This window comes from Coregonus clupeaformis, chromosome 23 (assembly GCF_020615455.1).
Source record: "Coregonus clupeaformis isolate EN_2021a chromosome 23, ASM2061545v1, whole genome shotgun sequence".
Taxonomy (NCBI): domain Eukaryota; kingdom Metazoa; phylum Chordata; class Actinopteri; order Salmoniformes; family Salmonidae; genus Coregonus; species Coregonus clupeaformis.
In genome coordinates this window covers 7,160,329-7,180,294 of record NC_059214.1, presented here as the reverse complement: position 1 = coordinate 7,180,294, position 19,966 = coordinate 7,160,329, and the positions used below count along the sequence as shown (strand labels likewise).

At 46.7% G+C, this 19,966-nt stretch overlaps 1 long non-coding RNA gene across 1 annotated transcript; it reads left to right on the top strand.

Annotated features, from left to right (window-relative positions):
- The first annotated feature begins 1,814 nt into the window (after nucleotides 1-1,814).
- On the top strand, nucleotides 1,815-2,552 carry LOC121536209. Its single transcript, XR_005994830.2, has 3 exons — nucleotides 1,815-1,900; nucleotides 2,110-2,219; nucleotides 2,383-2,552. It is a non-coding gene; the product is annotated as an uncharacterized LOC121536209 (long non-coding RNA).
- The last annotated feature ends 17,414 nt before the right edge of the window (nucleotides 2,553-19,966 follow it).

Genomic DNA, 19,966 nt, shown 5'->3' with positions numbered 1-19,966 from the left:
TCTGAAAGAGCTGCAAAATCTGGACCCCTACAAATCAGCTGGGCTAGACAATCTGGACCCTTTTTTTCTAAAATTAGCAGCCGAAATTGTAGCAACCCCTATTGCTAGCCTGTTCAACCTCTCATTCGTATCATCTGAGATCCCCAGAGATTGGAAAGCTGCCGCGGTCATCCCCCTCTTCAAAGGGGGTGACACTCTAAATCCAAACTGTTACAGACCTATATCCATCCTGCCCTGCCTTTCAAAAGTATTTGAAAGCCAAGTTAACAAACAGATCACCGTCCATTTCGAATCCCACCGTACCTTCTCTGCTATGCAATCTGGTTTCCGAGCTGGTCATGGGTGCACCTCAGCCATGCTAAACATTTACATTTTAGTCATTTAGCAGACGCTCTTATCCAGAGCGACTTACAGTTAGTGAATACATTTTTTTTTTTTTTTTTTTTTATACTGGCCCCCCATGGGAAACGAACCCACAACCCTGGCGTTGCAAACGCCATGCTCTATCAACTGAGCTACATCCCTGCCGGCCATTCCCTCCCCTACCCTGGACGACGCTGGGCCAATTGTGCGCCGCCCATGAGTCTCCCGGTCGCGGCCGGCTGCGACAGAGCCTGGATTCGAACCAGGATCTCTAGTAGCACAGTTAGCACTGCGATGCAGTGCCTTAGACCACTGCGCCACTCAGGAGCTAAACGATATTATAACAGCAATCGATAAAAGACAGTACTGTGCAGCCGTCTTCATCGACCTGGCCAAGGCTTTCGACTGTCAATCACTGCATTCTTATTGGCAGACTAAATAGCCTTGGTTTCTCAAATGACTGCCTCGCCTAGTTCACCAACTACTTCTCAGATAGAGTTCAATGTGTCAAATCGGAGGGCCTGTTTTCTGGACCTCTGGCAGTCTCTATGGGGGTGCCACAGGGTTCAATTCTCGGGCCGACTCTATTCTCTGTGTATATCAATGATATCGCTCTTGCTGCTGGTGACTCTCAGATACACCTCTACGCAGACGACACCATTTTGTATACATCTGGCCCTTCATTGGACACTGTGTTAACAAACCTCCAAACGAGCTTCAATGCCATACAACACTCCTTCCGTAGCCTCCAACTGCTCTTAAACGCTAGTAAAACTAAATGCATGCTCTTCAATCGAATGCTGCTTGCAACCGCCTGCCCGACTAGAATCACTACTCTCGGTGGGTCTGACTTAGAATATGTGGACAACTACAAATACCTAGGTGTCTGGTTAGACCGTAAACTCTCCTTCCAGACTCACATTAAGCGTCTCCAAAGTTAATTATAGAATCGGCTTCCTATTACGCAACAAAGCCTCCTTCACTCATGCTGCCAAACATGACCTCGTAAAACTGACTATCCTACCAATCCTTGACTTTGGCGATGTCATTTACAAAATAGCCTCCAACACTCTACTCAGCAAATTGGATGTACACTGTAATCCCAAACAGTTGTACTAGCTCATAAGTAATAAGGTCATAACAGTCAAATGTCGTTATGCAGTTGACCAAACTATAAAGTGTTGAGCTCTGTTGAGATTTATGCCACTTTAATTGAAGAGGGCTCAATATTTTATAGGTAATTTGTGTGGAACGCTCAAAAAGTTTAGGTAGTGTCATGACGTTATCGACGTCATGACGTTCTGGTGGGTGGGTCATCTCTCCCTCAGGAAAGCTGAGTCAGCCATCTTGAATTTGCCTTGATGCGGGGAGTGTTTGGGCCGCCCGTGTGGATGTGGAACACAGTTTAATTTGTTTTAATTTGTTTGCAATGCGCACTTTAATGCTGCCCGCTTGAAACCACCACCACCTCCGTTTTTATCATTAGTCTTATTGCCCTCGTTTTCTTAAGCGCCATCTTATCATCACCTCTGATTTGGTAAGTAACTCTAATGTTGTTTTTGTTGTTGTTTTTTTAATTGAATTTCGATAGTCTTAAATGTGGAACTGGGAATACATTTGTACAATGTGCACAGTGAATATTTGTTGTAAATAGTTTAAAATCCAAGTAATTGTAACTTTAGAAGTTGTTAAATATGTGACAAATACGTTACGTTACTTCATCTTACAACGGTGTAACGTTATCAGCGGGTTTCCTGGATGAACTACATTTCCCATAATGCATGTTTGCCCGGGACATTGACGGTGGAGGAAGGTCCATGAGTTTTCGCTGTTCGCCGGTAACGCAAGTGCGTACTGTGAGTATACTTATTTCAATAAGTGTCTGCCTTACACAGTAAATATTTTACGTTATCGAGCTGTGTGTACGTGTGTGCTAGCGTGAAACGAACAATGCTAAACAACATAATGTGAGTGTGTTATCATGATGCTAACCAGGCCTGTGTTTGTATTTCTTCCTAGGCTCAAGTGTGTGGTTGTGAGATCATCTCGAAATCCTTTTAACAGTTCAGGTAGGATGTATTATGAAATAGTGTTACTAATGTAATACATTGTTAAAACCAAGTATAGAGTTGATTTGTTATAATTCATTGGTATTAGATTTAAAAGGTGATCGAATAGCTCCTGATTTGTAATGTCATTAATGCATTTCTTTTGAAGCAATGTTTTTAAAAAATGTACAAGTGAATAGGTTGGTTTACTTTTAAGTTTAAATTTCCCACGTATCTCGTTAAAGTTTTGACCAATGAGCTAACTTGTTAAGTTGTGGCCAATGGGAGAGTGGACTTGTTGCTGGGAAAGAAAATAGGGAAAAGTTGAAAGAAGGGAGAGGAGAGACGGTAGTGGGGTTGGTGAAGGAAAAACGACCAAAGGAAACGATAAAGAGAGAACAAAACCATACCTACAGAGTTTTTTTTAAGGGAAATCCTGATTTTATTTCTATAAGAGAGTGTTTATTATTTAGTTAAGAAAGACCAAGTGGAGACTGAAGCTGCCGTCGCATTGTGGAGACATTCGACATCCTAGAGGTTAGCCTAGCATCGTGCAAGACTTGGAGAGAATTGCTTGTGACGATCAGTTCGGGTTTCCAACGGATGTCTGTTGCTGCTACCGAGTACTGGCTGCATTGATAGCTGTGTTCGCTGTGGATCTTGTGAGGACACCTGCACGGAACTACTATATTTTGCTGAGGCATTATCTACAAGTAGTGAGTAACTACAAATGTGTGGTGGACTTCGGGACTTTATGTATGTCGTAATTTTTTTTATGAGCTCCAACGCGCGCCCAGGGTTTAAGCAAGCTTGCAAATAATTTGGACATGGGTTGTGGAATTTTTTTTAATTTTTATTTCTTTTGATGTGATACATTGAACATTTGATTAATATAGATCTTGAACCTTATGTCTGTTGTATTGGTGGAGTCATTTACTGTTTCAGTTTCATTTAATGCATGGGAAAGCATATCCTTATAACAATAACCAAGTCTATAATCATTCTATCTGAAGTTAAAACCCTATTTGTCATTCACCCTAGCAAGTTTACAATAGGGATTCTTATTGGAGATGTCCTTCTCACCTAATATCCCATGCTGTTCAGATATTCTAAATAAGGTAATATCGTGAGAGTCAAATTCGAGCCTGGTGAGAGGGTTACACTAATAATTGGTTTTATTTTATGTGTTTCCACAGTCATTCTTTTGCTATTTCTCTAAATGTGTTTATCTCAACTGTGGGGTCAACAGTTGATCACTTGAACCCTTTATTAATACTTTGTTAAATACAAAGAACAACAACAGAAATGTTGAGTCATCAGCATACATAGACACACAGGCTTTACTCAGTGCCAGGTCATCAGTAAAATAAATTAAGTAAAGGGCTTCCATTAAATAACAGCATTTGTGTTCTGTTAGACAGTAACTCTCGATCCTTGATATACTGTAGCAGAGGATGTAAAGTTATAACACAAACGTTTTTTCAGACTATAATCGATAATGTCAAAAGCTGCACTGAAGTGTAACAGAACAGCTCCCACAATCTTCTTATTATCCATTTATTTTAGCCAATCATCAGTCATTTGTGTATGTGCCGTACATGTTGAGTGCCCTTCCCTATAAACGTGCTGAAAGTCAGTTGTTAATTTGTTTACTGTGAAATAGCATTGCATCTGATCAGTGGAATGACCTTTGCTTCCCTCTAGGCCTGAGGGCACACACTTTCCTGTAGGTTTAGATTGAAGAGACGGCCAATAGGAGTGGCAATATAGTCTGCTGTCATCCTCAGTAATTTTCCATCCAAGTTATCAGTCCCATAGACAACAATATAGTTTTTCACCTCTACCACACTCACTTTACGGAATTCAATTATAAAGAAAGTATGCCTACACTATACCTAACACATCAAAATCAGTTGTGTGTAGAGTGCAACATCATCTGTCTAACCAGAACTAGCAGCATTTCTATTTCTATGGTCTATTTGCCTAGATCTAAGGATTTGGCTGTCTAACATACTGACATGCACAGCTCTCTGGGTGAGGTTCTGTCTTCAAGTCTCCAGTGGGTGATGAAGTCCCTTCCATCTATGTAATGTCTTACAGGTTATGGACATGTGCAGTCAGGTGGCAGGAGGGGTGGAGTGTACTGCACTCCATCCTGGATATGAAAGAGTTAGCCTCATGTGTCCAGCAGGCAGAGTTCAATAACTACAGGCAGATGTGAGATGCAGGAGGATGGCACTCTTCTCGTAGTGAGTAGCCTACAGAGTAAAATGAGAAGATTACAACTGCGAACTTATGTAGATTCAATAATTTAAAAAAGAGAATAAAAGTAATAGGTGTGTCTTGTATCATTTGAATGCTGAGTACAAGGTCTTTCCCAATTCAGACATCAGTATAAACCTCTTTCAGTCAGAGAACTCCATGCCTCTCTCCTGTCCTCCATGCAGGTTGACGTTTATTGTCATGAGTTGTCATGGATGCAGAAATTTGCGATTTCCCCTTAGATAGGCCAGCTGAAAAGTCGAAATTGGCTATATTGTACAAATTCATGAACATTAGCTTTTTGGTCTTAATTTAAGGTTAGGGTTAGGCATTAGGTTTAGCAGTGTGCTTAAGGTTAAGGTTAGGGTTAGGTACAAAAATATATATTGTGGCTTCATGATTATAAACGCTAACCTGCATCCTCCACCTGTAGAAAAACTAGGAAGAGTTGATGAGTGATACGTATTGAAAGGGTGGTGTTATCTGTATATTCCATTTATTTTCTGTCTGTACATTTTGTTTACTGTGGCAGCACTATTTCACAGAGTCAAATTCCTGTACATCCAAATGTATTTGGCGAATAAAGGCGATTGTGATATTACTAAACACTTGTCCTGTCTTGTTAGTAATCACCTTTTGTCCCTTCTGAGGTGTTTGCCAGTGCCAGAAGATCAGCTCCTGGCCCCTCTCATCACAGATAATGGTCACGAAAGAGCCTTACAGATCAGAACAAGCTCCTATCACAGAGAAAGAGAGGGCGGGAGGGAGAGAGAGAAAGACTGTCATCATACAGTCACGGAAGCCAACAGTAAATACACAGTTGAACATAGCCAATCAGAGACCCAGCTAAAATCACAAGGTACATATACGGTTGAAGTCGGAAGTTTACATACACCTTAGCCAAATACATTTAAACTCAGATTTTCACAATTCCTGACATTTAATCCTAGTAACAATTCCCTTTCTTAGGTCAGTTAGGATCACCACTTTATTTTAAGAATGTGAAACGTCAGTATAATAGTAGAGAGAATGATTTATTTAAGCTTTTATTTCTTTCATCACATTCCCAGTGGGTCAGAAGTTTACATACACTCAATTAGTATTTGATAGCATTGCCTTTAAATTGTTTAACTTGGGTCAAACGTTTCAGGTAGCCTTCCACAAGCTTCCCACAATAAATTGGGTGAATTTTGGCCCATTCCTCCTGACAAGGCTGGTGTAACTGAGTCAGGTTTGTAGGCCTCCTTGCTCGCACAGGCTTTTTCAGTTCTGCCCACACATTTTCTATAGGATTGAAGTCAGGGCTTTTTGATGGCCACTCCAATACCTTGACTTTGTTGTCCTTAAGCCATTTTGCCACAACTTTGTAAATATGCTTGGGGTCATTGTCCATTTGGAAGACCCATTTGCGTCCAAGCTATAACTTCCTGACTGATGTCTTGAAATGTTGCTTCAATATATCCACATAATTTTCCTTCCTCATGATGCCATCTATTTTGTGAAGTGCACCAGTCCCTCATGCAGAAAAGTACCCCCAAAGCATGATGCTGCCACCCCCGTGCTTCACGGTTGGGATGGTGTTCGTCGGCTTGCAAGCCAAACATAACGATGGTCATTATGGCCAAACAGTTCTATTTTTGTTTCATCAGACCAGAGGACATTTCTCCAAAAAGTATGATCTTTGTCCCCATGTGCAGTTGCAAACCGTAGTCTGGCTTTTTTATGGCGGTTTTGGAGCAGTGGCTTCTTCCTTCCTTGCTGAGCGGCCTTTCAGGTTATGTCGATATAGGACTCTTTACTGTGGATATAGAGACTTTTGTGCCTGTTTCGTCCAGCATCTTCACAAGGTCCTTTGCTCTTGTTCTGGGATTGATTTGCACTTTTTGCACCAAAGTACGTTCATCTCTAGGAGACAGAACGCGTCTCCTTCCTGAGCGGTATGACGGCTGCATGATACTGCGTACTATTGTTTTTACAGATGAAGGTGGTACCTTCAGGCGTTTGGTAATTGCTCCCAAGGATGAACCAGACTTTTGGAGGTCTACAATCTTGGCTGATTTCTTTTGATTTTCCCATGATGTCAAGCAAAGAGGCACTGAGTTTGAAGGTAGGCCTTGAAATACATCCACAGGTACACCTCCAATTGACTCAAATTATGTCAATTAGCCTATCAGAAGCTTCTAAAGCCATGACATCATTTTCTGGAATTTTTCAAGCTGTTTAAAGGCACAGTCAACTTAGTGTATGTAAACTTCTGACCCACTGGAATTGTGATACAGTGCATTATAAGTGAAATAAACTGTCTGTAAACAATTGTTGGAAAAATGACTTGTGTCATGCACCAACTTGCCAAAACTATATTTTGTTAACAAGAGATTTGTGGAGGTTTAATGACTCCAACCTAAGTGTATGTAAACTTCCGACTTCAACTGTACCAGTATTGCACTGACTGGTTGGCATTATTCACTCAGGCCAAGGAGTAGTCAATTGGCGGCACCGCTTTACAACATACAAGACACACATATACACACAGCACTGATTACATTATCAATGGTGGTTGGGTGAATTCCAGGACAGATAGTATTTTGACCATTGACCAGAAAAAAATGTGACCAACCTGATTCAAGTGTCCTCCATTACTCTGAAGCGGGACTGGTGTCTGGCCACTGCCTCAGCCTTCTGTAACAGCTCCTGATATGGTAGGGGGGTTCCCACAATGCTTCTGAACAACAAATCCACCAAGTTTTGTACGTAGCCTGTGAATTAAATAAAATATAATCACTCAATAAACATATAGCGAGAAAATTAACTTTCTCTAGTTTGGAAGTAATTTAGATGCTGATAGAGGGATTGTAACAACAGAATAGATTCAGGCCGGTGACACTTAAGCCCTTACTATGCAACCAGCTGTGTACGTTGCTGAATGCTTGCTGATATGTTTTACTATTTGCTCCCAGAGCCATAGCTATATTTGTAGTAGATACGTACCATCCTTCATTTATTTTTGCCCTAGAAAATACACAATACACTTTTATGAGCCAGGCATGTTGTTTTGGGCCGTTAGCTAGCCAGTTCAAGTTGAAATATTATTGAAAGCAAGCTGGCTGCAGCCTATGATTAGCTAACAAGCTAGTATCCAAGTGCCTGCCCTGTATATACCCAAAATGCCAATGGGCTACAGACAGTTAACTGTTGTTAGCAAGGTAGCTAGCTAACGTGAGCTATGGACATCTTCCTCTGACATGCTACATCACATTACACATTATCTTGATGTATTTTGCTAGCTACAGTATCATTCCCCTTACATCTGTGGTATCATAGCTAGACTGGCTCACTAGCATTATCAAATAATGTTGTATACCCAAAAGTAGCTACTAGCTAGATAGTAACAGCTATCTACTTAGCTAACATACTCACCAACATCAGTGGTCTGACGGTTGACACAGGCAGCAGAAGTGACCGTGTCGAATGTAATCTATTCCCGGCCATCTGGCAATATTGTTGAAATGCATTGGATGTTTGCACCAACTTTATGGAAGTCCATTTTCACTCCTATTTCAGAGCTTAATGTGTTGCACCCATATGCAGACTTGACAACAAATGTGCATGTGTTGTCTCTGGGCAATTGGGCATCATTGGCAAAAGTGGGTATGTAAGTAATCCATACCCAACCCTCCAGTAAGTTGTGATGAACTCACTTACGAAACTCAGTTTTGGACAAGACTGACTTTATGACCAAAATTATCCGATTTACACTTTGTAGTCCATTTTAACATTAGTATTCATGTTTCTAACTCATATCGATGCCACATAGGCCATTTAAAACCAGATAAGTTGGTTCTAAGGGGCAGTTTACCTTTAAACACAATACAACCACACATGTGGATACAGTACAATGCCATTAAAATCATAGAGGATGACACAAAAATGTTTCGATTATAGTCCTCTTGAAAATACATGAAAACTAAATATACACAAGATTATAACAAGAAAAGAAAATACATCTCAAATACATCATCAATAGGGAGGAAACCGTAAAAGGGATCAAATAGATGACCAAGTAACGTTTGTTGAAACAATTATACTTTCTTTAAGCCTGTGCAGTTTTAAAGCATTTTGCCCATAAATTATTTCTTAAGGCTTATGGATCATATATGGTTTGGTACACCATTTTGTTCCCCTGCAGCAGTGTTAAGGAAATAGCTTTTTACAGCAATGCTGCTATAGCACAGCAGTCTGATATTGGCAACACTGGCTCTGGTGTGATGGCTATGAGAGTCTCTAATGTAGGGGTCTCCAACAGGTCGATCGAGAGCTACCCATATGAGAAGCTCATCAAACAATTCTGAAAGCAATTTTCACGTTCCACCATAAACGGTAATTAAGAAATCGCACAAGTATCAGACACTGCAAGCTCCCAGCTACTATCCAATCAAAGCAACATTGACATTATCTCACCCCTGGTTAGCCACTATTGGCTTAAAATGCCAAACCTAACACAATATCTGCCAATTAATTTCCAGCAATGTTGCCCCTGTCTGTCTTTGTGATGCACATGTATGTCTATCACTCTGTGTGTAGCCAGGTGATGTGATAACCGTCCTTGTGGGTTGACAGAAATACTTTCCCCAAAACCTTCTCAATTACATGTTAACTGCAAAGTAGGCTTACCTGGCAGAAGTATATCATGAATAAGTATATCATTTGTATCTATTATTTGTTATTTGCAAACTTTGCCATGAAATTAGCAGCAGCAGTACAGAATCACCGCTAGACCGCACATTAGATGAAACATTCTCGACTCACTAGATGCACAATTAAATGGCCAGATGCGCAATTAAAGAGGAATTGCACAAAAAAATCAACATTTGTTAATTTTCTTCCAGACCTAAAAAAAATGGTATTCGGATGTGATTTATCCATTGACATGGACTCAGAACATCCACTTGTTTCTCTACGAACAATTGTAATTTTGAGAGTGAAAAACAAAAACAATTCTAAAACCAGGAAAAATGAAACTGAGAAAACATATTTGGGGAAAAATAAAACATAATTTGGGTGTCACGCCCTGGCTCTGGGGACTCTAGTATGTTGAGCCAGGGTGTGAGTTTTCATTTGTTTTTCGTTCTAGTTTAGTGTTTCTATGTTGGCCAGTGTGGTTCTCAATCAGAGGCAACGTGTATCAGCTGTTGCTTGTTGTCTCTGATTGGGAACTACACTTAAGCAGCCAGTTTTCCCACAGTGTTTGTGGGATCTTGTTCCAATTAGGTTTGTGTTTGATCCAAGGACGTCACGTTATCGTTTTGTTGTTTTTGTTTGTGTATCATTTAATGAAAAGTATGTTCACCTTACACGCTGCGCCTTGGTCCTCTGTTCCCGACGATCGTGACAGAAGATCCCACGATACTTGGACCAAGCAGCGTGAAGAGGAGAGAGGATGGACTTTGGAGCAGTGGAGTAAGAGTCTCGACTGGGCCAAGCCAAGTGAAGAGCAGAGAGGTTGGACTTTGAAGCAGTGGAGTGAGTGTCTGGCTAGAGACATGGAGGCCTGGTCCAAGAGGAGAGCCGCCCAGAATTTTTTTAGGGGGGGGCTCACGCCGTGGACGACGGGGCAGCAGGAGGCCGCGATAGAGCGGTCCAGCGGGTTGGCAGAGGAGGCCGCCAGGTTAAGGGGGCCACTGGTCACAAAGGGGAAGGAAAGTGTAGAGGCACGGCGAGAGGTACTGGGGTGTGTTACCAGTCCGGTCCGGCCCGTTCCTGATCCCCGCGTAGGGCCAGTGGTGTGTGTCCCCAGTACGGTCCGGCCTGTTCCTGTACCTCGCATCGAGCCTGTGGTGCGCGTCGCCAGCCCGGTCCGGCCTGTTCCTGCTCCCCGCATCGAGCCTGTGGTGCGCTTCGCCAGCCCGGTCCGGCCCGTTCCTGCTCCCCGCACCAAGTCAGTGGTGCGCTTCGTCAGCCCGGTCCGGCCCATTCCTGCTCCCCGCACCAAGTCAGTGTGGTGCGCTTCGTCAGCCCGGTCCGGCCCGCTCCTGCTCCTCGCACCAAGTCAGTGGTGCGCTTCGTCAGCCCGGTCCGGCCCGCTCCTGCTCCCCGCACCAAGGCAGTGGTGCGCTTCGTCAGCCCGGTCCGGCCCATTCCTGCTCCCCGCACCAAGTCAATGGTGCGCTTCGTCAGCCCGGTCCGGCCCGCTCCTGCTCCCCGCACCAAGTCAGTGGTGCGCTTCGTCAGCCCGGTCCGGACCGTTCCTGCTCCCCGCACCAAGTCAGTGGTGCGCCTCGTCAGCCCGGTCCGGCCCGCTCCTGCTCCCCGCACCAAGTCAGTGGTGCGCTTCGTCAGCCCGGTCCGGCCCGTTCCTGCTCCCCGCACCAAGCCAGGGGTGCGTTTCGTCAGCCCGGCTCGGCCCGTTCCTGCTCCCCACACCAAGCCAGTGGTGTGCGTCGTCAGTCCGGCACAGCCCGTGCCTGTTCCACCGGTGCCTGGTTCGGCACGGGTCAGCTGCTTCACGCCGGAGATAGAGCAATACGCTCCACCAGTGTGCAGTCCAGATCCGGTCAGCAGGGCCAGACCGGACCAGGGGTACTTTGGGGGGTTAGAGAGGGAGTGGGGATCATGCCCGGAGCTGGATCCGCCGCCAAGGCGGAGTGCCCACCCGGTCCCTCCCCTGTGGTGTTTGGTTGGCGCGGTCGGAGTCCGCGCCTTTGGGGGGGGGGTACTGTCACGCCCTGGCTCTGGGGACTCTAGTATGTTGAGCCAGGGTGTGAGTTTTCATTTGTTTTTCTTTCTAGTATTTCTATGTTGGCCAGTGTGGTTCTCAATCAGAGGCAACGTGTATCAGCTGTTGCTTGTTGTCTCTGATTGGGAACCACACTTAATCAGCCAGTTTTCCCACAGTGTTTGTGGGATCTTGTTCCAAATAGGTTTGTGTTTGATCCAAGGACGTAACGTTATCGTTTTGTTGTTTTTGTTTGTGTATCATTTAATAAAAAGTATGTTCACCTTCCACGCTGCGCCTTGGTCCTCTGTTCCCGACGATCGTGACAGAAGATCCCACCAATACAGGACCAAGCAGCGTGCCCAGGCAGGAGAGGAGAAGCGGCGCCAACCGGGCAGTCGTCGGACAGGCGAGGGGCACCCCCAAGAAATTTTAAGGGGGGGGCACATGGCAGGGACGACGGGGCCACTGGAGGCAGATAAGGGGCGAGTTGGTGGACGAGGAGAGAAGGCCACCGGGTTACGGGAGCCATTGGTGTATAGAGGGAAGGAAAATGTAGAGGCACGGCGAGAGGTACTGAAGTGTGTTGCCAGTCCGGTCCGGCCCGTTCCTGATCCCCGTGTAAGGCCAGTGGTGTGTGTTCCCAGTACGGTCCGGCCTGTTCCTGTCCATCGCGCCAAGCCTATGGTGCGCGTCGCCAGCCCGGCCCGGCCTGTTCCCGCCCCTCGCACCAAGCCTATGGTGCGCGTCGCCAGCCCGGCCCGGCCTGTTCCCGCCCCTCGCACCAAGCCAATGGTGCGCGTCGCCAGCCCGGCCCATTCCTGCTCCCCGCACCAAACCTGTGGTGCGCATCGCCAGCCCGGCCCGGCCTGTTCCTGCTCCCCGCACCAAGCTAGTGGTGCGCGTCGCCAGCCCGGCCCGGCCTGTTCCTGCTCCCCGCACCAAGCCAATGGTGCGCGTCGCCAGCCTGGTCCGGCCTGTTCCTGCTCCCCGCACCAAACCTGTGGTGCGATCGCCAGCCCGTGCCCGTTTCACCGGTGCCTGGTCAGGTACCGGTCAGCTGCTCCACACCGGAGCCTGAGCAATCCGCTCCACCGAAGTCCAGTCCAGCTCCAGCCAGTGGGGCTAGACCAGACCAGGGGCACTACGGGGGGGTTAGTAGAGGGTGGTGGTCAAGCCCGGAGCCGGAACCGCCTCCGAGGAGGAATGCCCACCCAGCCCTCCCCTGTTCGGGTGATGTTTAGGCGCGGTCGCAGTCCGCGCCTTTAGGGGGGGGTACTGTCACGCCCTGGCTCTAGGGACTCTTTTAAATTGAGCCAGGGTGTGTAGAGTTTATGTTTTGTGCTCGTTGTGTCTAGTCTAGTTTTGTGTATCTATGTTGGCCGGAGTGGTTCTCAATCAGAGGCAACGAGTATCAGCTGTTGCTGGTTGTCTCTGATTGGGAACCATATTTAGTCAGGTGGTATTCCCACAGTGTTTGTGGGATCTTGTTCCTGTGTAGGTTTGTGTTTTGCACCTTTGGACGTCACGTATCGATTTGTTGTTTTGTTCGTGTATCATTTAATAAATAAGTATGTTCACCTTCCACGCTGCGCCTTGGTCCTCTATATCCGACGAGCGTGACATTGGGGGGGGGGAACACAGATTTATAGTGCCCCCCTTAGAGTTGTTTATTAACCATTATTTTACCAGGTACAGTATGTACAGTGAGGGAAAAAAGTATTTGATCCCCTGCTGATTTTGTACGTTTGCCCACTGACAAAGACATGATCAGTCTATAATTTTAATGGTAGGTTTATTTGAACAGTGAGAGACAGAATAACAACAAAAAAATCCAGAAAAATGCATGTAAAAAATGTTATAAATTGATTTGCATTTTAATGAGGGAAATAAGTATTTGACCCCTCTGCAAAACATGACTTAGTACTTGGTGGCAAAAACCCTTGTTGGCAATGACAGAGGTCAGACATTTCTTGTAGTTGGCCACCAGGTTTGCACACATCTCAGGAGGGATTTTGTCCCACTCCTCTTTGCAGATCTTCTCCAAGTCATTAAGGTTTCGAGGCTGACGGTTGGCAAATGAAACCTTCAGCTCCCTCCACATATTTTCTATGGGATTAAGGTCTGGAAACTGGCTAGGCCACTCCAGGTCCTTAATGTGCTTCTTTTTGAGCCACTCCTTTGTTGCCTTGGCCGTGTGTTTTGGGTCTTTGTCATGCTGGAATACCTATCTACGACCCATTTTCAATGCCCTGGCTGAGGGAAGGAGGTTTTCACCCAAGATTTGATGGTACATGGCCCCGTCCATCGTCCCTTTGATGCAGTGAAGTTGTCCTGTCCCCTTAGCAGAAAAAACCCCCAAAGCATAATGTTTCCACCTCCATGTTTGATGGTGTTCTTGGGGTCATAGGCAGTATTCCTCCTCCTCCAAACACGGCGAGTAGAGTTGATGGCAAAGAGCTCGATTTTGGTCTCATCTGACCACAACAATTTCACCCAGTTCTTCTCTGAATCATTCAGATGTTCATTGGCAAACTTCAGACGGGCCTGTATATGTGCTTTCTTGAGCAAGGGGACTTTACGGGCGTTGCAGGATTTCAATCCTTCACGGCGTAGTGTGTTACCAATTGTTTTCTTGATGACTATGGTCCCAGCTGCCTTGAGATCATTGACAAGATCCTCCCGTGTAGTTCTGGGCTGATTCCTCACCGTTCTCATGATCATTGCAATTCCACAAGGTGAGATCTTGCATGGAGCCCCAGGCCGAGGGAGATTGACAGTTATTTAGTTTTTCTTCCATTTGCGAATAATCGTACCAACTGTTGTCACCTTCTCACCAAGCTGCTTGGCGATGGTCTTGTAGCCCATTCCAGCCTTGTGTAGGTCTACAATCTTGTCCCTGACAACCTTGGAGAGCTCTTTGGTCTTGGCCATGGTGGAGAGTTTGGAATCTGATTGATTGATTGCTTCTGTGGACAGGTGTCTTTTATACAGGTAACAAACTGAGATTAGGAGCACTCCCTTTAAAAGTGTGCTCCTAATCTCAGCTCGTTATCTGTATAAAAGACACCTGGGAGCCAGAAATCTTTCTGATTGAGAGGGGGTCAAATACTTATTCCCCTCATTAAAATGCAAATCAATTTATAACATTTTTTACATGCGTTTTTCTGGATTTTTTTTGTGTTATTCTGTCTCTCACTGTTCAAATAAACCTACCATTAAAATCATAGACTGATCATGTCTTTGTCAGTGGGCAAACGTACAAAATCAGCAAGGGACCAAATACTTTTTTCCCTCACTGTATATTGGCAGAAAACATTCTCTTGTACACTAATGACCTAGGGATTGTGGGAAAGAGTTGCAGGGAAGTGGAAAAGAGAAGAATGTGCCTAATTGAAAGCTAGAAAAAAATGAGGAGCTCGCAGCGCTTAGTTTTTTAAAAGTAGCTCTATAGTCATAGTGTCACTGTATCAGAGATGTTGCCAGGGTCCTCACAGTCTCTGTATCCAGGTCCTTGTCTACCCTTGCCAGGAACTTTGTCCTGGAGTGAACCTTCCCAATTACCTTCAGAGCCATGAGTTTACCTGTCATGTGTTCGTCCAGTTCACATCCCAAGTACTGTATAACAGAACATTTTTCCTTCACCGTTACACGATTAAACTTGACCAAGAAGTTGGAAGAGTTTCTCACTTTTTGTTTTGAACCAAACAGACAGGTAGCCTACCGATTAAGAGCGGTGGACTAGTAACCAAAAGGTTGCTGGTTCAAATCTCAGAACTGACTAGGTGAAAAATCTGTTGATGTGCCCTTGAGCAAGGCACTTAACCCTAATTGCTCCTGTAAGTTGCTCTGGATAAGAGCACCTGCTTAATGACCAAATTGTAAATGTAAATAGGATACATTCAGTCTTGCTTAAATGCAAAGACAGTTTGTTGTCGCATAATGACTTACTGACTTTAGTCAGTTCGCTGCTTAGTGTATTTTCAACAGTCTCCTTATTCTTATGTGAAACCAAGAGGGCAAACTCATCCGCATACAGGAACAGAGCAAAAAAAGTAAAGACACCACAGTTTATCTCCTTAGCATCAGACAGTGTCGTGCCCACATCCACCCTTGTACCCTATTAGGTAGGTATGACTTCACCCATAATAAAGAGTTGGTGCAAAACCAATTACTTTCAGTTTGTACAACAAAATATCATGGATCACAGCATCTAATGCTTTTTCTAGGTCAAGCATGACCATACCACAGAAGTTGTCCTTGTCAATTTTTTGCTTGATAACATCTGTTAAGTATAGTAAACAAGTGTCAGTAGAGTGGTCATATTTACATTTACATTTTAGTCATTTAGCAGATGCTCTTATCCATAAAATGTTATGGTCATCAATATACTTTAGGATCTGTTCATTGAGTGCTCTTTCTAAAACCTTTGACAACACACTCAAGATTGACACTGGTCTGTAGTTCCCTTGTTCAACTTTGCTTCCTTTCTTGGATAAAGGAACAACTCTTGCATTTTTTAAACTCTTGTGGTACCTTTCCATGTTGAATGGAATCAAATGGGGTGGCAGGTAGCCTAGCAGTTAAGAGCATTGGGTAACCGAATAACCGAAAGGTTGCTGGGTCGAATACTCTGAGCCAGCTATATGAAAAATCTGTTGATGTGCCCTTGAGCAAGGCACTTAACCCTAATTGTGCCTGTAAGTCGCTCTGGATAACAGCATCTGCTAAATGACTGAAATGTAATGATGTGTGTTACATAAGATCATCAGCAGCATCACTCAGGAGTCTAGCTGGGATGTTATCCATTCCTGTGGCTTTCTGTTTGTCAAGATCCTTAAGCATCTTTGTAACATCTGATGTTGAAACCTGGGAAAATTAAGAGCGTCTGCTAAATGACTAAAATGTAAACATATAGTTGAGCAGGCTGTTGATTGTGGCAAGTGGAATGTTGTCCCACAAAAAATGGCTGTGCGAAGTTGCTGGATATTGGCGGGAACTGGAACACGCTGTTGTACATTTACATTTACATTTTATATTTACGTCATTTAGCAGACGCTCTTATCCAGAGCGACTTACAAATTGGTGCATTCATCTTATAGCCAGTGGGATAACCACTTTACAATTATTATTATTTTTTTATTATTATTATTATTTTTTTTGGGGGGGGGGGGTAGAAGGATTACTTTATCCTATCCCAGGTATTCCTTAAAGAGGTGGGGTTTCAAATGTCTCCGGAAGGTGGTGAGTGACTCCGCTGTCCTGGCGTCGTGAGGGAGCTTGTTCCACCATTTGGGTGCCAGAGCAGCGAACAGTTTTGACTGGGCTGAGCGGGAACTATGCTTCCGCAGAGGAAGGGGAGCCAGCAGGCCAGAGGTGGATGAACGCAATGCCCTCGTTTGGGTGTAGGGACTGATCAGAGCCTGAAGGTACAGAGGTGCCGTTCCCCTCACAGCTCCATAGGCAAGCACCATGGTCTTGTAACAGCCTCCAACACTCTACTCAGCAAATTGGATGTAGTCTATCACAGTGCCATCCGTTTTGTCTCCAAAGCCCCATATAATACCCACCACTGTGACCTGTACGCTCTTGTTGGCTGGTCCTCACTACATATTCGTCACCAAACCCACTGGCTCCAGGCCATCTATAAATCACTGCTAGGCAAATCCCCGCCTTATTTTAGCTCATTGGTCACCATAGCAACACCCACCCGTAGTATGCGCTCCAGCAGGTATATCTCACTGGTCATCCCCAAAGCCAACACCTCCTTTGGCCGCAATTCCTTCCAGTTCTCTGCTGCCAATGACTGGAACAAATTGCAAAAATCTCTGAAGCTGGAGACTCTTATCTCCCTCACTAACTTTAAGCATCAGTTGTCAGAGCACCTTACCGATCACTGCACCTGTACACAGCCCATCTAAAATTAGCCCGCCCAACTACCTCATCCCTATATTGTTATTTATTTTGCTCATTTGTACCCCAGTATCTCTATTTGCACATCATCTCTTGCACATCTATCATTCCAGTGTTAATACTAATTGTAATTATTTTGCACTATAGCCTATTTATTGCCTTACCTCCATAACTTGCTACATTTGCACACACTGTATATATATGTATTTCTGTTGTATTTTTGACTTTGTTTTGTTTTACCCCATATGTAACTCTGTGTTGTTGTTTTTATCGCACTGCTTTGCTTTATCTTGGCCAGGTCGCATGTCACGATCGTCTGACGAATGAACAGACCAAAGCGCAGCGCGTTGAGTGAACATGACTTTATTAACTCAAAGTCTAGAACAAAACAACAAAACAAGAACGATTCGTGAAGTCCTCTGCTAAACTGACAGAACATGGAACAAAAACCCACAACACCCACAGGAAAACATACAGATAAATATGGCTCCCAATCAGAGATAACGAGCCGACAGCTGACACTCGTTACCTCCGATTGGGAGTCATTGAACCCAACAAAGAAATACAACACATAGAACCACCCAACCAAACAAAACACCACGAAACGAACACACCCTGGCTCAACACACAAAGTCCCGGAGCCAGAGCGTGACAGTACCCCCCCCTAAAGGCGCGGACTGCGACCGCGCCTCAATAAGGCTAAACAAGGGAGGGCTGGGTGGGCATACCTCTTCGGCGGTGGTTCTGGCTCTGGCCGTGGTCCCCACCCCACCAAAGTCACTACCCGCTTACGTAGCCTCCTCCACATGACCACCCCCCAACTAAACCCCACTGGATTAAGGGGCGGCACCGGACTAAAGGGCAGCACCGGACTAAGGGGCAGTACCGGACTAAGGGGCAGCACCAGGATAATGGGCAGCACCGGGCTAAGGGACAGCACCGGACTCAATGGCGGATCCTGGCTGGCTGGCTCTGGCGGATCCTGGCTGGACGGCTCATGGCTGGCTGAAGGATCTGGCTGCTCATGGCTGGCTGACGGATCTGGCTGCTCGTGGCTGGCTGACGGATCTGGCTGCTCGTGGCTGGCCGACGGATCTGGCTGCTCATGGCTGGCCGACGGATCTGGCTGCTCATGGCTGGCTGGACGGATCTGGCTGCTCGCGGCCGGCTGACGGATCTGGCTGCTCATGGCTGGCGGAAGGCTCTGGCTGATCCTGTCTGGCGGAAGGCTCTGGCTGATCCTGTCTGGCGGAAGGCTCTGGCTGATCCTGTCTGGCGGAAGGCTCTAGCGGCTCCGGTCTGGCGGACGGCTCTGAAGGCTCATGGCAGACGGGCGGCTTTGCAGGCTCCGTACAGACGGGCAGTTCATGCAGCGCTTGGCAGACGGACAGTTCAGACGGCGTTGGGCAGACAGGCAGTTCAAGCGCCGTTGGGCAGACGGGCAGTTCAGGCGCCGTTGGGCAGACGGCAGACTCTGGCCGTCTGAGGCGCACCGTAGGCCTGGTGCGTGGTGCCGGAACTGGAGGTACCGGGCTGAGGACACGCATCTCAGGGCTAGTGCGGGGAGAAGGAACAGGCCGGACCGGGCTGGCGACGCGCACCGTAGGTTTGGTGCGAGTGGCAGGAACAGGCCGGGTCGGGCTGGCGACGCGCACCGTAGACTTGGTGCGGGTGGCAGGAACAGGCCGGACCGGGCTGGCGACGCGCACCGTAGGTTTGGTGCAGTGGCAGGAACAGGCCGGGTCGGGCTGGCGACGCGCACCGTAGGTTTGGTGCGAGTGGCAGGAACAGGCCGGGCTGGGCTGGCGACGCACACCGTAGGTTCTGTGCGTGGAGCAGGAACAGGCCGGGCTGGGCTGGCGACGCACACCGTAGGTTCTGTGCGTGGAGCAGGAACAGGCCGGGCTGGGCTGGCGACGCACACCGTAGGTTCTGTGCGTGGAGCAGGAACAGGCCGGGCTGGGCTGGCGACGCACACCGTAGGTTCTGTGCGTGGAGCAGGAACAGGCCGGGCTGGGCTGGCGACGCACACCTTAGGTTCTGTGCGTGGAGCAGGAACAGGCCGGGCTGGGCTGGCGACGCACACCGTAGGTTCTGTGCGTGGAGCAGGAACAGGCCGGGCTGGGCTGGCGACGCACACCGTAGGTTCTGTGCGTGGAGCAGGAACAGGCCGGGCTGGACTGGCGACGCACACCGTGGGCTTGATGCGTGAGTAGGAACAGGCCGGTCCGTACTGGGAATACACACCACTGGCTTTAACTGGGGATCAGGAACGGGCCGGACCGGACTGGTAACACACATCAGTCTCTCACGCCGTGCCGCAACAACTTCCCCTTCCTCTACTCGCCAATGGCTCCCGTAATCCGATAGCCTTCTCTCCACGTCTCCCTGTGGCAGCCTCCTGCTGCCCAGCCGCCCAAGCCATGTGCCCCCCCCCAAAAACTTTTTGGGGTTGCCTCTCGTCCTTCCAACGATGACCCTGCTGACGCCGTTGCTCCTCTCTCGCCAGGGCCTTGATCTTCCCCCAAGGTCCCTTGCCCCCGAGCATGTCCTCCCAGGACCACGATTTGCCCACCTGGGCCATCGCCAGCCTCTCGATCTCCTTACCAGGCGCCTCCTCCCATGTCCAGTCTCTTTGCTCCTGGACACGCTGCTTGGTCCTTTTATG